General features: G+C 39.4%; 1 pseudogene; it reads left to right on the plus strand.

Moving 5' to 3' along the window:
• The window catches only part of LOC126251521 (glutathione S-transferase theta-1-like), a 28,095-nt pseudogene extending 10,926 nt beyond the window's left edge, over nt 1–17,169 (plus strand).
• Nucleotides 17,170–18,519: the final 1,350 nt, after the last annotated feature.

Genomic DNA, 18,519 nt, shown 5'->3' on the forward strand with positions numbered 1-18,519 from the left:
TGGTTGGTGTCTTTGATGAAGGATGGGAGACTGCATGTAATGGGTTGAAGGTGTTGATCTACGTAGGCGGAGATACGTTCGGTGGGGGCTTGGTAACCAGCTACATGGGTCGCTTAGACGAAGCCAGATTGGGTAAGGATTCCAGGCCGAGAAAGTGGTTGGTGTCTTTGATGAAGGATGGGAGACTGTATGTAATGGGTTGAAGGTGTAGATCTACGTAGGCAGAGATACGTTCTTTGGGGGCTTGGTAACCAGCTACAATGGGGCGGCCAGGATGATTGGGTTTGTGAATTTTAGGAAGAAGGTAGAAGGTAGGGGTGTGGGGTGTTGGTGGGGTCAGGAGGTTGATGGAGTCAGGTGAAAGGTTTTGTAGAGGGCCTAAGGTTCTGAGGATTCCTTGAAGCTCTGCCTGGACATCAGGAATGGGATTACCTTGGCAAACTTTGTATGTAGTGTTGTCTGAAAGCTGACACAGTCCCTCAGCCACATACTCCCGACGATCAAGTACCAAAGGAAAGATTGAGGACTTTTATTAAGGATAGGAGTTGACGGGTGTGTTCATTGGCTGAGTTGATGTGTAGGTGAAGGATTAGGTGGGTGAGGGCAATGGATTGTTCAGTTTGGAACTGGTATAGAGACTGATGGAAAGAAGGGTTACAGCCAGAGATGGGAACTCTAAGTGTGAGGCCTTTGCGGGTAATGCCAAATGTCAGACAAGCCTGAGTAAATAAAATATGGGAGTGTAATCTGGCTAGGGCGAAGGCATGTTTGCAGAGGGAATGTAAATAAAACTTAATGGGGTCATTATGGGGATGTTGTGAGGGTGACATGGTATTAGAAGGTGGAAAGTTTAACATGAGGCTGAAATGAAAATGAAAATAAAAATATATAACGGTGAACTAGAAAGCAACTGGAGATCTGGTGTGAAAAAAGTCGAAAAAGTGTTGGTTAAAGATGAGCTATGTTGATCCTGTGGCGAACTTGAGTTGGTAAACAATGATGTGCACAAAGGCTAGGTGGTTGTGTTGCCGCCTAAACATGTTAAAGGGTGGAGAAATTTGGGAAAATTTCGAAAAAGCTGGGTGTAAATGTATTTAAGGAGTGGTTTTGTGGTGGCAGATTATGAAAATGAGGCTAACAATTGTCTGACAAAGAAATAATGACGTTAAAACCTGTGGGAAGCGGCTAAAAATGATCAGTGATATGGGAAAACTGGAAATGGAAATAAAGCGAAAGTTATTAGAACTAGCTGAAATGGTTGTACCAAAGTTTGGTACAAATTTATTGATGACATCTTCATGATCTGCACTCACAGTGAAGAAGAAGTCCAGAATTTCCTCTCCAACCTCAACTCCTTTGGTTCCATCAGATTCACCTGGTTCTACTCCAAATCCCAGCCTGTTACCCCCGGAAACCATCCTTGTAACCTTTGATGCCACTTCCTTATACACAAATATTCCGCACATCCAGGGCCTCGCTGCAATGGAGCACTTCCTTTCACGCCGATCACCTGCCACCCTACCTAAAACCTCTTTCCTCATTACCTTAGCCAGCTTCATCCTGACTCACAACTTCATCACTTTCGAAGGCCAGACATACCAACAATTAAAGACAACAGCCATGGGTACCAGGATGGCCCCCTCGTACGCCAACCTATTTATGGGTCACTTAGAGGAAGCCTTCTTGGTTACCAAGGCCTGCCAACCCAAAGTTTGGTACAGATTTATTGATGACATCTTCATGATCTGGACTCACAGTGAAGAAGAACTCCAGAATTTCCTCTCCAACCTCAACTCCTTTGGTTCCATCAGATTCACCTGGTCCTACTCCAAATCCCATGCCACTTTCCTTGATGTTGACCTCCACCTGTCCAATGGCCAGCTTCACACGTCCATCCACATCAAACCCACCAACAAGCAACAGTACCTCCATTATGACAGCTGCCACACATTCCACATCAAACGGTCCCTTTCCTACAGCCTAGGTCTTTTTTGGCAAACGAATCTGCTCCAGTCCGGAATCCCTGAACCCTTACACCAAGAACCTGAAAACAGCTTTCGCATCCCGCAACTACACTCCCAACCTGGTACAGAAGCAAATTACCAGAGCCACTTCCTCATCCCATCAAACCCAGAACCTCTCACAGAAGAACCCCAAAAGTGCCCCACTTGTGACAGGATACTTTCCGGGACTGGATCAGACTCTGAATGTGGCTCTCCAGCAGGGATACGACTTCCTCAAATCCTGCCCCGAAATGAGATCCATCCTTCATGAAATCCTCCCCACTGCACCAAGAGTGTCTTTCTGCCGTCCACCTAACCTTCGTAACCTCTTAGTTCATCCCTATGAAATCCCCAAACCACCTTCCCTACCCTCTGGCTCCTACCCTTGTAACCGCCCCCGGTGTGAAACCTGTCCCGTGCACCCTCCCACCACCACATACTCCAGTCCTGTAACCTGGAAGGTGTACACGATCAAAGGCAGAGCCACGTGTGAAAGCACCCACATGATTTACCAACTGACCTGCCTACACTGTGAAGCTTTCTATGTGGGAATGACCAGCAACAAACTGTCCATTCGCATGAATGGACACAGGCAGACAGTGTTTGTTGGTAATGAGGATCACCCTGTGGCAAAACATGCCTTGGTGCACGGCCAGCACATCTTGGCACAGTGTTACACCGTCAGGGTTATCTAGATACTCCCCTTAACACCAACCTGTCAGAACTCCGGAGATGGGAACTTGCCCTTCAGTATATCCTCTCTTCTCGTTACCCACCAGGCCTCAGCCTCCGCTAATTTCAAGTTGCCGCCGGTCATACCTCACCTGTCATTCAACAACATCTTTGCCTCTGTACTTCCGCCTCGACTGACATCTCTGCCCAAACTCTTTGCCTTTACAAATGTCTGCTTGTGTCTGTGTATGTGTGGATGGATATGTGTGTGTGTGCGCGAGTGTATACCTGTCCTTTTTTCCCCCTAAGGTAAGTCTTTCTGCTCCCGGAATTGGAATGACTCCTTACCCTCTCCCTTAAAACCCACATCCTTTCGTCTTTCCCTCTCCTTCCCTCTTTCCTGACGAAGCAACCATTGGTTGCGAAAGCTTGAATTTTGTGTGTATGTTTGTGTTTGTTTGTGTGTCTATCGACATGCCAGCGCTTTCGTTTGGTAAGTCACATCATCTTTGTTTTTAGATATATTTTTCCCATGTGGAAGGTTTCCCTCTGTTATATATGAAAAGTGTACTTACCCTACAAAAGAATTATTGGAAAGAAATGTGCCAGGGAGTCCTGCAGAAATATGTTTAAAGAATTTAAAATACTAACTGTTCACAACCTGTATGTACTTAAGATAATCATTATGGCAGTAAACAGTAACAAAACACTTAATAAAGAAATATATGATCACAGCACTAGAGGTAGAGAGAGACAGCACAACATCTCTCATAGAACAACACTTTATGAGGAAAGCCCTTAATATGCAGGCATAAAACTATTGAATTGTTTCCACCCTAATAGCTCCAAATTGCTGATTACAGAACTAAAAAAGAAATTAAAATTATTGTTCCTAAACAATCCTGTGTACTCAATAGATAAGTTTCTAGATTTAGTACACTCATATGATGGAAGACCATCTACCTAAAAATATATGAACCTCAGATCTTAGACTGATATCAATATCATAGAGGGAAACATTCCACGTGGGAAAAATATATCTAGAAACAAAGATGATGTGACTTACCGAACGAATGTGCTGGCAGGTCGATAGACACACAAACAAACACAAACACACACACAAAATTCAAGCTTTCGCAACAAACTGTTGCCTCATCAGGAAAGAGGGGAAGGAGAGGGAAAGACGAAAGGATGTGGGTTTTAAGGGAGAGGGTAAGGAGTCATTCCAATCCCGGGAGCGGAAAGACTTACCTTAGGGGTAAAAAAGGACAGGTATACACTCGCACACACACACATATCCATCCACACATATACAGACACAAGCAGACATATTTAAAGTCAAAGAGTTTGGGCAGAGATGTCAGTCGAGGCGGAAGTGAAGAGGCAAAGATGATGTTGAATGACAGGTGAGGTATGAGTGGCGGCAACTTGAAATTAGCGGAGATTGAGGCCTGGTGGGTAACGGGAAGAGAGGATATATTGAAGAGCAAGTTCCCATCTCCGGAGTTTGGATGGGTTGGTGTTGGTGGGAAGTATCCAGATAACCCAGACGGTGTAACACTCTGCCAAGATGTGCTGGCCATGCACCAAGGCATGTTTAGCCACAGGGTGATCCTCATTACCAACAAACACTGTCTGCCTGTGTCCATTCATGCGAATGGACAGTTTGTTGCTGGTCATTCCCACATAGAATGCATCACAGTGTAGGCAGATCAGTTGGTAAATCACGTGGGTGCTTTCACATGTGGCTCTGCCTTTGATCGTGTACACCTTCCGGGTTACAGGACTGGAGTATGTGGTGGTGGGAGGGTGCATGGGACAGGTTTTACACCGGGGGCAGTTACAAGGATAGGAGCCAGAGGGTAGGGAAGGTGGTTTGGGGATTTCATAGGGATGAACTAACAGGTTACTAAGGTTAGGTGGATGGAGGAAAGACAATCTTGGTGGAGTGGGGAGGATTTCATGAAGGATGGATCTCATTTCAGGGCAGGATTTGAGGAAGTGGCATAAATGGTTACAAGGATGGTTTCCGGGGGTAACAGTTTGGGTAAAGATTCCAGGCGTTCGAGAAAGTGGTTGGTGTCTTTGATGAAGGATGGGAGACTGCATGTAATGGGTTGAAGGTGTTGATCTACGTAGGCAGAGATCCGTTCTGTGGGGGCTTGGTAACCAGCTACAATGGGGCGGCCGGGATGATTGGGTTTGTGGATTTTAGGAAGAAGGTAGAAGGTAGTGGTGCGGGGTGTCGGTGGGGTCAGGAGGTTGATGGAGTCAGGTGAAAGGTTTTGCAGGGGACCTAAGGTTCTGAGGATTCCTTGAAGCTCCGCCTGGACATCGGGAATGGGGTTACCTTGGCAAACTTTGTATGTGGTGTTGTCTGAAAGCTGACGCAGTCCCTCAGCCACATACTCCCGACGATCAAGTACCACGGTCGTGGAACCCTTGTCCGCCGGAAGAATGACGATGGATCAGTCAGCCCTCAGATCACGGATAGCCTGGGCTTCAGCAGTGGTGATGTTGGGAGTAGGATTAAGGTTTTTTAAGAAGGATTGAGATGCAAGGCTGGAAGTCAGAAATTCCTGGAAGGTTTGGAGAGGGTGATTTTGAGGAAGAGGAGGTGGGTCCCGCTGCGACGGAGGACGGAACTGTTCCAGGCAGGGTTCAATTTGGATGGTGTCTTGGGGAGTTGGAATATTAGGAGTAGGATTAGGATCATTTTTCTTCGTGGCAAAGTGATATTTCCAGCAGAGAGTACGAGTGTAGGACAGTAAATCTTTGACGAGGGCTGTTTGGTTGAATCTGGAAGTGGGGCTGAAGGTGAGGCCTTTGGATAGGACAGAGGTTTCGGATTGGGAGAGAGGTTTGGAGGAAAGGTTAACTACTGAATTAGGGTGTTGTGGTTCCAGGTTGTGTTGATTGGAATTTTGAGGTTTTGGAGGGAGTGGAGCTGGAAGTGGGAGATTGAGTAGATGGGAGAGACTGGGTTGGTGTGCAATGAGAGGAGGTAGAGGTTTGCTGGAAAGGTTGTGAAGGGTAAGTGAGTTGCCTTTCCGGAGGTGGGAAACCAGGAGATTGGATAGTTTTTTGAGGTGGAGGGTGGCATGCTGTTCTAATTTACGGTTGGCCTGTAGAAGGATGCTCTGAACAGCCGGTGTGGATGTGGGAGAGGAAAGATTAAGGACTTTTATTAAGGATAGGAGTTGACGGGTGTGTTCATTGGCTGAGTTGATGTGTAGGTGAAGGATTAGGTGGGTGAGGGCAGTTGTTGCGAAAGCTTGAATTTTGTGTGTGTGTTTGTGTTTGTTTGTGTGTCTATCGACCTGCCAGCACTTTCGTTTGGCAAGTCACATCATCTTTGTTTTCAGATCTTAGACTGTGTCACAAACTGTATACATTTGAAAACCAGATCTGACGACTGTGTCACAAACTCTAAATTCCTTAATCTGTGTGTTGCAATAGCAAATTATTTTTATATACAGTCCATATATGTAACATTGTTCTCTCAACTAAATTTAGAAAAAATTGTGTAGATAATAATGCCAGGCAATAATATGTAACTCTAGTAAGTAAGGCTCTGACTTATACAGAAGACTGGAACAAAAAAAACTTTTTTTTAATAAGTTGATGCTGGATCAAAATAAATAAATAAAAAACTGGAAATCAATTTCATTTTTCCCTACATAAAGGCACCAGAGATGAAATGCATGATGTGAAAACAGTAATGGAGAAGGCTTGGGAAAAAAAAATCTGTGCATTGTTATGAATTATCTGACTGCCTCAGTACAAAATCTGACCCCAAGAAACATTTTCTACAATAGTGTGATGTTAATATCACTGTCTCACTACTTTCTCTTTCATTTTCTTCACATCTTTAGCACAGCACTACTTCTTCCTGGATGTTGAGTTCTTTCTCTCCAGTGGATCCATAGAAATCTCTGTCCATATCAAGTCAACCAATGTGCAACAGTACCCACATTTTGATGCCTGTCATCTATCCCACACCAAAAAGTCTCGCATAGAGTCAAGCCACCTATGGGAAGCTCACCTGCTGTGACAAGCAATCCCTTGCCCAGTATGTTGAAAATATTACTACAGTTTTCACAAGTAGGCAATACCAAAGAAACCTAACCTGCAAACACATCTTCCATTTCATATCTACACATGCTCCAACAGCCAGATGCAAAGAAGTACTCCCACCATTCAGCCACTTACACTTCATGTTCTCTCATCATGAAGTGAAATAAGTCAAGTTTTACGTTAGCAGATGGAGACAATCACTGCAGGCTATTTATGTAACCTGTACTTCACTGTTCTTCCACTTACACTACTCAGCAGCCATGTTGCCTGATATGTGAAACAAAACATTTAAGTGACTTTAGGTAGAGCATTATCAGCTATCTATAACCTGGCAAAGTAAAGACTTACTTATTAGGAACATCACAGATAGTGGAATTTACATCCCAAAGTTGAAACTTCCAGATAAATTGTGGAAGGAGTGGCTAGTAAGGTATTCTTTTAGCTTGTCCTGCCCAATATCTAACCACAATTTGATACAGGCTTTTGTGCTACAATATAAAACACCATTCTAAATCATAGATAGCGATATAAAGTCCACACGGAAATTAGTTTTGTGGTTACAAATTTCACAATTCATCCTAAACCCACTCTTGTTGTTAATTACAATTACCATCAGGTAACTGCAACTTGAAAGAACCTCAAGGTATTTTTTTTTTTTCCCTGCAAGAATACGGCTATGAACTTTGTACAATATTCTTACTGCATGCTGCTGTAGAATTAATAAATCTTGACCTTAGCTACATTACCCCAGAAGATTATACTATTTATTTTTTAATTGAATTCCATAGATCTATATTGTGATGAATCACAAGGATGTGGAATGAGTCAGGTTTACATTATTACATAGGTACAAGAAATCATCTACAATAAAATAATGTACACTATTGAGAATATTTTAAGGTACAAAAAGAAAAGTACATATATTTATAAATTGACCATCATATATCAGAAAGACAAATAATGGCTAGCACATTAGAGATAGAAAGTCTCAAAACATAAATAGAAATTGCAATACTAGTTTACAAAAACAACCATTGGTTAATCTTCATATTCTCATCAAGAGAGTAAAATGACTTAGCCATGGATATTTTCTTAATTTAGATTTAAATGTAGGTGGGTCATTAATGTGGACTTTAATATCTGACAGAAGATAATTTAAAATTTTTTAGCAGAATAGTGAACACCTTTTTGTGCAAGACATAGATGTTTTATAGCCCTATGTAAATCATTTTTAGACCATGTATTGTGATCATGGTAGGCACTATTAAATGTTAAGAGAGAGTGATTATTACAGCCAAATTCCATCAGAGAAAATAAGTATTGAGAAGTGGTCATTAATATTTAGAGCTTATGGAACTGGTTTCTGCAAGAACATCTTGGGTGAATGACACTCATGATTCTAAGTGCTCTCTTTTTCACAAAAGAGATTATTTTGGCTAAAGGTTGTTTACCCCAAAAAAATATTGTATGATATGACAGTATATTACAAAGACAGTACTGACTGAAACTGCTTAAGCAACCATTGTGCAGCTCAACTCAGTAAGAGTGATTTCTATATGCATAGCAGGCAGAATTGAGGTTTTTGGTTTATGTTCTGTGTGCTGGCATCAGCTCAATTTATCATGCATTCATATGGGTTGGAACTTCATATATGGAGTTTCATCCAGTGTGTGCTAGTTGGATGTTTACTTCTGATGCATGTCATTTTTATTTGTATGTAACTGAAAAATATGAGCCATTGTATGATTAAGAGTTAAGCTATTTGCTGTCAACCAATTGTAAGACTGAGCCATTTCTCTCAGCTGTGTCTGGCACAGATACTGTATCATCAAGCAACACAGTTTTTGAAGACTCCTACAATGTCCTAGTCATTTAAATAAAACAAGAATGGGAGTGGACTTAGCACCTGAATGTTGTGGGACACCATTTTTTATGTTTCTCACACTGAATTTAGTATCATTCGTGTTCTATGATTTGACACGGCTCTTTTTCTATTGTAATGATTCCATCCATGGACCATTTTCCAAGTTTCTATAGTAGAATTTTATGATGTTCAGTGTGAAAGAACTAGACAAGATCACAGAAAACACCAACAGGGCAATTTTTCTTTTTTATCTCTACCAAAGCTGAATACGTTGCTTTCTTAGTAGAGAAGCTCTTATGGAAGCCAGACTCAGCTGTTAAAGGTGAAACCATCTCCTGTAAGCTACCTTCTGAAATATTTTTCGTAACATGGGAAGGAGGGAGATTGGTATATAGTTAGAGGTCATCTGTTTTCTCAATTTTTACAAATTGGGCTCACTGCTGCATACTTCATCTTTCATGAAATACAACTTTACTTGTCAACTGTCTGATATCTTGTGGTGGAGTAAGTGATGCCTATGTAAGTAATTTTTAGTTACCTGCTTTCAGTTACAGTTAGGCAGAATTATTTGAATTTAGTGCCCACCAACTTGACTTTAACATCATATGTCTCACTGTTACTGTCATCTGGGAATTTAGTACCACCTGCATTACATACGTTGTTCATTTCATGCCTAATAGTGCACCAAATGGCCTTTGTTTTATTTTAAGAATTTTAAATTTTTTGTACTAATACAAAGTTTTTGCTTTTTTGAGGACAGTGAAGAATTTTGCATGCTGTTTGTAGTGTGACAAATGTCCAAATTTTAGCTTTTTTCATTTTTGAGTCCTTTTCTACAATGCATTACACATATGTAACATTGAGATTCATGGTAATGGTATCGGGATAGGTAAGGTAAATGTATAATCATAGTTTTGCATTCTGAATCAGATTATTACAAAAACTCATATAATAATGTAACAAGAAATGTATTTACATACATTTCTTTTAGTAGTGGAATCTTCTGAAGCAGTTTCTGTCTTTGTTCAAGCACAGAAAAACTTTGAATTTTGGCATTGAACAAAAGTGTTCTGTTTCCTGCAAATTTTGCACCTTCCTCTTGTGTTATTCCACTGAGAAAAGTGGTCAATTTCGCCCTTCTGGCATTCTAGCACTGGAGTTACTGTAGTAGCTGGTTTCTTGAATTTTTTGGAGATATCTTCAGTGCTTGAATTTTAATTGTCCAGCAGATATCAATGCACTTGCAACATTAGCTTGAAACAGTCTGAGAGAAACATGTTTTTCAGGCAGGACCTTGCAGTCTTCTCTGTATTTCTGCCAGCTATTGACAATAGCTATTGTTACTGTGTGCCACGAGGTATACAAATACCATCTTCTGGATTTTATGGGATATTTGTATAGCGATGTCAACATATCATAAAGATCTACTCCTCCCATATTACAATTGTACATTAGAACAATGTTTGGTCTTGAGACAAGAATATGTTCTTTATTAGTCCTATCCCATCTTTTTCCCATGTCCTTTGGCTCTACACCTGTTAGCAAAGATAAGAATGTAACGCATTTGTTATCATACCATTTCGCAACAATGAACTTTATTTTTTTTTTTTTATTTATTGTATTTTTTTTTTTTTTTTTTTTTTGCATGGAGACACCAACTGGTGTCTTTTGCAAACGTCATAGCATTTTTTTACAAGTTTAGTACAGTCATATATACATATGTGATTACATATACATCATACAAATGTACCATTGTACCTAATAAGGCACAATGTTGGGTGTTACATCATACCTATTACAAATATTCAGATTTTACATATATATATATATATATATATATATATATATATATATATATATATATATATAGAGAGAGAGAGAGAGAGAGAGAGAGAGAGAGAGAGATGATGTGACTTACCAAATGAAAGTGCTGGCAGGTCGACAGACACACAAACGAACACAAACATACACACAAAATTCAAGCTTTCGCAACAAACTGTTGCCATCAGGAAAGAGGGAAGGAGAGGGAAAGACGAAAGGATGTGGGTTTTAAGGGAGAGGGTAAGGAGTCATTCCAATCCCGGGAGCGGAAAGACTTACCTTAGGGGGAAAAAAGGACAGGTATACACTCGCACACACACACATGTCCATCCACACATATACAGACACAAGCAGACATATTTAAAGTTTTAAATACACTCGCACACACACACATGTCCATCCACACATATACAGACACAAGCAGACATATTTAAAGTTTTAAATATGTCTGCTTGTGTCTGTATATGTGTGGATGGACATGTGTGTGTGTGCGAGTGTATACCTGTCCTTTTTTCCCCCTAAGGTAAGTCTTTCCGCTCCCGGGATTGGAATGACTCCTTACCCTCTCCCTTAAAACCCACATCCTTTCGTCTTTCCCTCTCCTTCCCTCTTTCCTGATGAGGCAACAGTTTGTTGCGAAAGCTTGAATTTTGTGTGTATGTTTGTGTTCGTTTGTGTGTTTGTCGACCTGCCAGCACTTTCATTTGGTAAGTCACATCATCTTTGTTTTTAGATATATTTTTCCTACGTGGAATGTTTCCCTCTATTATAACTATATATATATATATATATATATATATATATATATATATATATATATATATATATATATATATATATATATATATAACAGAGGGAAACATTCCACGTGGAAAAAATATATCTAAAAAGAAAGATGATGAGACTTACCAAACAAAAGCGCTGGCAGGTCGATAGACACACAAACAAACACAAATATACACACAAAATTCAAGCTTTCGCAACAAACTGTTGCCTCATCAGGAAAGAGGGAAGGAGAGGGAAAGACGAAAGGATGTGGGTTTTAAGGGAGAGGGTAAGGAGTCATTCCAATCCCGGGAGCGGAAAGACTTACCTTAGGGGGAAAAAAGGACAGGTATACACTCGCACACACACACATATCCATCCACACATACAGACACAAGCAGACATATTTAAATATGTCTGCTTGTGTCTGTATGTGTGGATGGATATGTGTGTGTGTGCGAGTGTATACCTGTCCTTTTTTCCCCCTAAGGTAAGTCTTTCCGCTCCCGGGATTGGAATGACTCCTTACCCTCTCCCTTAAAACCCACATCCTTTCGTCTTTCCCTCTCCTTCCCTCTTTCCTGATGAGGCAACAGTTTGTTGCGAAAGCTTGAATTTTGTGTGTATATTTGTGTTTGTTTGTGTGTCTATCGACCTGCCAGCGCTTTTGTTTGGTAAGTCTCATCATCTTTCTTTTTATATATATATATATATATATATATATATATATATATATATATATATATATATATATATATATATATATATATATATATATATATATACACGTGTGTGTGTCTGCTTGTGTCTGTATATGTGTGGATGGATATGTGTGTGTGTGCGAGTGTATACCCGTCCTTTTTTCCCCCTAAGGTAAGCCCTCTCCTTCCCTCTTTCCTGATGAGGCAACAGTTTGTTGCGAAAGCTTGAATTTTGTGTGTATGTTTGTGTTCGTTTGTGTGTCTGTCGACCTGCCAGCACTTTCATTTGGTAAGTCACATCATCTTTGTTTTTAGATATATTTTTCCTACGTGGAATGATATATATATATATATATATATATATATATATATATATATATATATATATATATATATATTCACTTAAAGAATATAAACACTTGTCAATCAAGAAGTATTTCAGTTTCACTTTGAATAAGTTCCCTTTGCGGCTCCTTATAGAGCTCAGTAATCTGTTGTACCATATTTGACCACTAATGCATGGACTATTGTCTGTTGTTTTCAATTTTGTTCTTTGTCTGTAGTAGCAGTCTATATTTCTTGTATTATAGGCATGCATATCAGAGCACTTTGTTGCTTTGTTTTGATGTGTCACAAAAAATATAATTAATTTGTAAAGATACAGTGAGTAGACTGTGAGGTATTTATGATGAACAAAGATTTCCCTGCATGAATCTCTATACCCTAATCCATGGATAATTCTGATTGCTCTTTCCTGTAGGGTTAATATTCTGTTCATATGTATGTCGGCAGCACAACCCCATATCTCTATCCCGTAATTAATCTGTGCAAAAACGGTTCCATAATAAATTGTTTTTAATGTCTGATGTGGAATTACTTTTGACAACTGGCTGATTAGATGTAATGATCTGCTGATTTTATTGCATAAAAATTTGATATGGTTTACCCATCTTAGATTTTCATCTAGGTGAATACCTAGAAATTTGCAACCTTTTGTGTCCACTACTTCAATTCCACCTATGTTACTGATAGAGGTTTGGTGTGAGTTTGTAAGTTTAAATGGCAATAACTGAGATTTACTGATATTAACTTTCAAACCTTGATCTTGGAAATAAGTAGTTATTTGATGTAGTCCCTCAGTTGCTACCAACGTTAACTCATCATTTTGTTTACCAAGAAAAAACAGTGAGGTATCGTCTGCATAGGTTACCAATTGCCCGTTGTGTCAACTTATGAAGCTATAGTACCGCATCCTTGCACTTTCATCTGCTTTTCTTCAGGAAGAGTACATTGCTTGAATCTTCCAGCTCTTATGGCGCCTGTATAATAAATACCCCTCTTCAGGAGACTCTCAGCAACATGATACAATTTGAAGAAATTGTCTGGATAAACCATAAAAAAGCAATTGTCTTCCAATGCTGCAGTTAGCTTCATCACAACTTTATAACCAAGATCTTTTACAGGCACATACTTTGTTGCCTTAGAAGCCACACCTTGGTAAACGTCAAAATCACACAAATATCCTGAGGAACAAGCTCTAGCCCACATTTTGAATCCCCACCTTGTTGTCTTGTGTTGTATATATTGTTGAAGACTACTGAATCCTCTGAAAAGAATCATTATTTTGTCAACACACTGATCCTGCTCTGGCAGTTTTCTCAGGCAAGCTTGTGGGAACAAAGTAAGCCAAGGTCAAATTTTCCATAACTTATCTTCTCTCTGTGTTAGTCTAGTAACAATAAGTTTCTGAAAGCGGCTTCAAGCAGAAACCAGATTATACACCACATTTTTCCCAATAACATTGCACACTAGGCATCTGAGCCAAGCCCATTCACAAATAAATATCTAAAAGCTGCTCCAGCTCAGCTAGGGCAATGTCAATAGTTGTACCAAATTTCTGAATACTATAAATATTAGTTTGTTGAACACAGAGTTCCAGCATTTCACGTGTCACAAGAGATTGAAGTACTGCAAAGGGGTAAGCACTTCTTCAGGTTTGTCTTCTGGAAGCTGCACAAATGGATGAATTTCTGGAGTAAGGTCACCATCGATACACAACAACTCTGTATCTTCTGGAACATCCTCAGGATTTACTGAATCAAAAACAGACAACTCTTGCAACACCTTTGGAGTTGAAGTTTCTTCACTGTCATGTTACGTGCTACCATTAGTTGGAATTTTATCATCATCCTCGTCATCAAGTTAAAAAAAAAATCACTTTCATCAGGATTATTTAGACTCTCAAGAATGTCATCAATAATTAACTGGAAGTAAAAGAAAATGCCTAAACATCACAATACGAACATTCATAAACACAACCCTAAATGCCCACATGCTGTTACACATACATAACATGAGTTAATTTCAACAATCCTATGGTATTTCAAAATGCAGAGCCAAAAGGATACAAATAATTGGTCCACTAGTACTTATTTAAATAGACAATATTTAATATATACTAATTAAAACATATTATCTACACAAACAGAGGATCCCACATACCTTCCATGACATGATTGTGACCAACTTCTGCTCTGGAGCACGTAAGAAATTACAAAGATGGTCAAAGATAATATTTCTACAGTAGTTCCAATTATTCCTGACAGAATGCACTGCAAGGCTTGTACAAATGTGTAAACAATAGGCATTGGTGAACTAGCATTGACTAAAGTCCAGTAAAACCCATATAAAACTTACGTTACATATATGTAACTGGGGCTACTAAGGAATGGCATCTAAAACATTTGCTTCTGAGGCTTTGTACACTGTAAGAACTCCTGTCTGTTACTGAAGTACAGTATTCAAAGTGCTATACGATGTATTACTCATTCACGTCTATGATCTGGAACTTTATTCCATTTGTAAGAACTACTCCCCCTCTCTTCATGTTATCCCTACAGTAATGTACTACTGGATCTGTGAAGTTGCTGATCTTTTGTGCACTCATTAATTTCTTGGCATATTTTCCATGAGATTTAGTAGTATAACCCAGACACACAAGGACAATACTTTAAGGGGGTAAAGCTATAAACATGATTTAGAATCAGCAGTGCAGTTACAGGGCGGAAGCCAGCCACCAACAAAATTAGTCAGTGTTGGCCAGCAGGCTACATAGTCAGTAGCTTTGCATCTGCCTCTTTGTCAACAGAGTACATGTGCTGACGCTGTGCAACCCTCAGGGAGGTATTACAGCCTGATTATAACAACTACGTCATTGGTCCGATCCCAGAACTTTCTGTGCAACCCATCGACTCTGAAGTTACAGTAATATCAGTATGGAGCTGCAAGAGGCCCTACTTAAGCATGCATGAACCGGCTCATCATTGTCGAACACACGGGCAGCAATGCAACATTGTGCCTGTGCTACTCCATGCTGCACCGATGATGCAGACACTCTTGCCTCTGCCAGGACACGAGCTCCTGCTTGACGCCTAAGCATCTGGGCACCAGTGGCAGCCTTGCACTTGGCTGCTATCCCAAGAGAACAACAAGAGTATCTAGCCATCACTGGCCTTGCCAGAGTACCAAAACTATGTTCTGAACCCTGGAGTGGGATGCATCCTGATGTCCTCACAGCAACAGGTGACACCACACTGTCACCATGACCATGGCAAAGCAACAGTGATCACAGGAGTGGTGGTGGGCAGTATTCACTGAACTGCCCACTAATGGCTGTTAAAAAAAATCCCCAATACAGAAGGTGTTGTAACCATCATCAGTTATTCTTCAGCTGCACAACATCCTTCCTTGGCAGAGAATCGTAGCCCACACTGAGCAATAAGAATCACCCTGTTGTGATTAAAGTGTGTAATGAAATAACTCTGTGTTAGACCACAGTGTCACTGTCAGTGAACATGCAGCAAAAAAGAAATTGACACTAATGTGAATTAAATAAATCACCTTCTTTGTTGTGTCTCCTGAATGTAGTTAAAAGAGGTTATATTTATTACAGAGGACACATTTTGGATATGGCAATATCAGTACATTATGTCAGGTGATATACTTGCCTGTTATCGCATTATAGGCCAATTTATGGTGAAAAAACTCATTCGTAAATCATGACAAGAAATGTATTAGAAAATTTATATAAACAGAAATGTTTTTTTTATATTTTGAGACATTCATGGCCCTCTTTTAGTTGTCAGCAACACATTTAAAAATTAGCATATCGTGGCTGAAATACACTAACTCTTTTAGCATGTCTTATTGATCAGCAAATTATGCCTGTTTTTTCAACAGTTTCTGTTTCCAGCAATGAAAGGAAAACAGCCTAATCTTAAAACAGTTGCTAGATGAGGACAAATAATGGCAGCAACATTGAATGAAGTGGAAAATATCTGGTTGAACAACAAACCATATCTGGCTGGAGACGAAATTAGTATTGCTGATCTCCTTGGGGCATGTGAGATTGAACAAACTAGTGAGTATTACATCATTGTGAAACACCATTAAGAAACTTGCTTCATCCTCTTCCTGCTCTTGCTGAAAAAAAATCTGTGAACCATACAGCAAATATAAAAGGTTTTTCTATCACAGACTGCAAATATTTTTACTCCTTTGTTTCCATTTCTCTTCTTAACAAACAAGTGTTTCTTAAAATCCCAAAAGAAATTATGAGGAATACAACTTCGAGGAAATAAAATAGATACAAAGACTTTTGTCCATTAGTGTGTAAAATGAGAGCTTACAAATAAGTGCTTCATTTGGAAAAAGAAAGGAAGAGATAAAGAGAGAAAGGTGTATAGACTTTTTAACACATTTCTTCCTAGTGTTGCATATGACATGCAATACAAAGTTTAACTTCACAAAATGCAGTCAAAATGAACTCATACAAAACTCATCATGCATGTGTTAAGTCAGTCACAAGTTCTCTGGCAATGTTCTTATAGTTCATAACTGAAAACTTTGTGTTGCACCACTGGGAAGAAATAGGTTAAACAACTAAATGGGAAAGTTTGAACTGCCTTTTACCATTAATTCATTCGTTGCGTGTTACTTGGGATGTGACTCACCACTGTGTAAGCTTAATAGCAGGCTTAAGATTACCTTTTCTAATTCAGTGTGGAGAGGTTGTATTAGCTTTTTAATAATTATGTTTCCAGGAATGGCAGGCTACAATCCCTGTGATGGATTTCCAAAACTCTCAGCTTGGTTAGAGCGAGTTCATTGTGACACACTACCACATTATGACAAAGTTCGTTCGATGGTTAGAAACATAACAGAGAAGTATGGAGGTGTACCACATCCTTCACTCACAAAGCTGTGATAGTGAACAACAAATGCAGATTTTTGGAAAGGCTTGGTACATGGATTTATATTTATCTTTAAATTGAACAGCCTTTCCTTTGTTGAGTGCTGTGCATAACAACGTACAATTTAAAATGTTAAAACATTATAGGCAGAGGTTTATTGTAAAGCCACATGAAAAATAATTAGTGTCTTATTATAATGTTACTTCAACATGTATAGCATTTTTTATAAGAATATGTGCTTCATTCCAGAGGTGCCATCACCCAGTCAGCTATTCAAGATACACAAACAGAAAATATATTCAGCTGAAGCAATAACAAAAGTTTTCATTTAATACTTATTTGAGACTGCACCTTATATTCCCTTTCACTGCCTATAGAATTAAGGGTGACTGTGCAAAATCTAATGATTTAAGCAGTAAAGGCAACAACTCACTGAACAGCTGAAGCAATGAGTCCTTGATTGACACATAAACAAGACAGAGAACATTGGTAGCTTAGCTGACTACATTGTGAAACCACTGTAGCTCCGCTTGCTTAAGGCATTGTGTTGTGTGGAGTGGGGGGGGGGGGGGGGGAGGAGAAGGCTGGGTCCTAGAGGGAGGGTTGGCCAAAGGTGGCTGGCAGTTGGGAGCGAGAGGCAGCTGGCACATGGATTAGTGATATTCCTCTGGTGAGCTTGTTCTGACTACAGGCAGGGGGTTGCATGCACTGCACAATGACATGGAGGATTGGACTGGGTGGAGAGGAAGGGCAGAGGAAAAGTGTATTTACTAAAACTGCGGAAGACATTGCAGGTACAAAGAGAGCAAAGAAAACAAAAATCTCACATGAAATGTGACAGCTATTTATGAAAAGGTGAGAATTTCAAGCAAACACTAACACAAAAATGCTAGAATGTGCTGAATTAAACAAAACTGTTCAGAAGATACAATGAAAATTTTGTTAAAAAACAACTGAAAATAATAAAAGTATGAAAATATAAAATAGTAATTTGTTGAGTAAATGCCACATTTCATCAGTTAAGATGGCAGGTGGGACAGTAATTGACAACATAGAGAAAAATTGTATTACAAGCTTTCCAAGATTTCTTTAAATGTTTGTATAGTTCAAGAGATGAATCAGAAATACAGGAGGCCACTAATAAAAATAATTACATTTCAGAACTAATGCTAGATAAACTATGCAAAACTATTAAATGTTTGAAGAATGGAAAAGGGTCCAGAAAATAACAGATTTTTAAAATAACTACATTATGAAAAGGATATTTGCAACTCACCATATAGCAGAAATGCTGAGTTGCAGATAGGTGCAACAAGAAGGCTATCACAAAATGAGCTTTCGGTCAACAAGGCCTTTATCAAAGA

The sequence above is a fragment of the Schistocerca nitens genome, chromosome 1, assembly GCF_023898315.1.
Source record: "Schistocerca nitens isolate TAMUIC-IGC-003100 chromosome 1, iqSchNite1.1, whole genome shotgun sequence".
Taxonomy (NCBI): domain Eukaryota; kingdom Metazoa; phylum Arthropoda; class Insecta; order Orthoptera; family Acrididae; genus Schistocerca; species Schistocerca nitens.